We start from the raw sequence: 2,500 nt of genomic DNA on the forward strand, positions 1-2,500 counted from the left end.
TGGATAGATGCCATACAGAACTCCTGAAAAAAAGAAGGTACAGTGATAGTGGACTGGCTGGTGATATTGTTTAATGTTTGTTTAAGACATGGTAGAGTGTCGGAGAACTTGAGGAGTGCCTGTATAGTTCCACTTTACAGGGGAAAAGGGGACAAGTGTGAGTGTAGTAGTTTCAGAGGGATCAGCTTGTTAAGTGTAGTTGCGAAGGCTTATGGGAGGGTCTTGATTGAGAGGATTAGGAGAGGAAGAAAGGGAGTAATTGGTGAGGAACAGTGTGGGTTTAGGACAGGTAGGGGTTGTGTAGATAAGTTTTTTTGTGGTAAGACAGATAGGTAAGAAAGCTATAGGAAAAGGTAAGGGTATATTTTGGGCTTTTATGGATCTGGAAAAGGCTTATGACATGGTAGACAGGAAAGCACTAGGAAGTATTGTAGATATGTGGGATAGGAGGAAAGCTGTCAAGAGCAGGATTAGAAATGGAGAGACTGAGTGTTTTAAGATATAGATGGGACTTCGTCAGGGATGTGTTATGCCGCCCTGTCTGTTCAATTTATACATGGATGGGGTGATGCGAGAGGTGGATGCAAGGGTAGTGGATCAGGGATTGGTGATGATTAAAGGAAACGAAGAAAAGTGGGAGATAAGCCAGTTGTTGTTTGCTGACGACACTGCACTTGTAGCAGGATCAGAGGAGGGATTGAGGAAGTTAGTGACAGAATTTGGGAAGGTGTGCGAAAGAAGGAAGTTGAAGATAAATGTGGGTAAAAGTAAGGTGATGAGATGTACAAGGGGAGAAAGGGGCATCAGATTGGAAGTGAGTATTAAGGGAGAGACACTGGAGGAAGTGGATAGTTTTAGATACTTGGGTGTAAATGTGGCAGGAGAGGGAGGAGTTGGGGTAGAGTTAGAATGTAGATTGAGAGAGGTGAGTAGATGCCTTGGTGGAATAAAATGTGTAATTAGAAATAGATATTTGGGAATGGATGCTAAGAGGAAATTGTATGAAAGAATAATTGTTCCAACAGTACTATATGGGGCAAAGACATGGAACATGAGAGAGGAAGAGAGAAGGAGTTTGAATGTGTTTGAGATGAAATGCCTAAGAAGTATGATAGGGGTTATTAGGCTTAATAGAGTGAGAAATGAGGAGGTGAGGAGGAGAACAGGGGTGGAAAGGGAGTTGGGAGATAGGGTGTATGAAAGGGTATTGGGATGGTTTGGACACACGGAAAGAATGAGTGAAGAAAGACTGGTAAAAGAGGTGTGGAAGGCATAGGTGGAAGGAATGAACATGAGGGGGCGACCTAGGATGAGATGGATGGATGGTGTAAAAGGGACATTGGGAAAGAGGGAATGTCTGTTGAGGAAGGACGGGAGAGGACAGAAGATAGAGGTGAATGGAGAATTGTTGTGTATAGATGATGCTGTGATGTATGAGGGGGAGTGGGTAGGGGATGGGGGTGAAGGAGTATGTATGAGAAATAAGTTGACGCAGCCCGATGGAATTTCTCCCCGTCATCTTTTCTGCATGAGGGGACGGAGAGGGGGGTCGCCGATCTTATGAAGCGGCTTGCTGTATATGTGCTGTGTCTTGCGACAATGCTTCTGACCCAGGGTAGTGGACAAAATGCAGGAATGACCCGTCATGCAGGTGGTGCCAAGACAAAAGGGAGAAAAGATGGTAGAGGGGAGTGGAGTATGTAGGTAGGGGATGGAATGGGGAGGAGTGGTTTCTATGCCTTTGCTTTTTGGTTACCTCCCGTTTAAGGGGGAAAAAGCCTTTGGTATATGTATGTATGTATCTCTTATTATTAGTTATCTGTCTATTATTATTTACTATTTACCTGTTTGTGTATTATTTAACTTGACCTATTTATTTATTTATTATATCTATTATCATTCATATTATTATAACTTTTATTTGTTTATTTATCATTGTATATTTTTTCACATCCTAATTATGGACCAAAAGGTCTCCTGTCTATATGCTCCTCCTTTTTAATCCTTTGTAAGTTTCACCTAACCTATGAAGGTTGAGGGTTAATTTCCCTCAACTGTTGGCTGTGCTAACAATATTTATAAATTTATATATTCTACTTAGTCAGTTCGTTTTCGGTACGATGTGGATGAAAGGAGGATTGTCTTTACACGCACCTCCAATCTTTGTGTTTTAGTTTAAGGTCAACGCGCTTTGTTTCCCTGAACAGAATGGGTTATGAATGGGTTATGAATAGTTTTAAGGTTAGTAAGTGTTATGTATGTCTGTTTCTTAACTAGAGCTACTAGGTTGCCACTCCCATGCCATAGCGGTTTTTGGCAACCCTCGTGCTATGTATAATATGTAAAGCAGTGGTTCTTAACTTTTTTTCAGTGCCCGTACCCCTTGATATTTCAGAAAATTTTCTTGTACCTCCACATAATACAAATACAGTGCAAAAATATAAAAAGGATAGTGACACAACCCTTGCCTTGTTTTCTCGTTGTAAATACACAGTACCAT

The 2,500-nt window shown here is 41.3% G+C and overlaps 1 protein-coding gene across 1 annotated transcript in view; it reads right to left on the reverse strand.

Moving 5' to 3' along the window:
- LOC143039911 (synaptotagmin-15-like) overlaps positions 1-2,500 on the reverse strand; it is a 1,008,258-nt gene that overhangs the window by 676,114 nt on the left and 329,644 nt on the right. The window lies entirely within an intron of this gene.

Source organism: Oratosquilla oratoria, chromosome 27 (genome assembly GCF_046742065.1).
Source record: "Oratosquilla oratoria isolate Oo_2021 chromosome 27, ASM4674206v1, whole genome shotgun sequence".
Taxonomy (NCBI): domain Eukaryota; kingdom Metazoa; phylum Arthropoda; class Malacostraca; order Stomatopoda; family Squillidae; genus Oratosquilla; species Oratosquilla oratoria.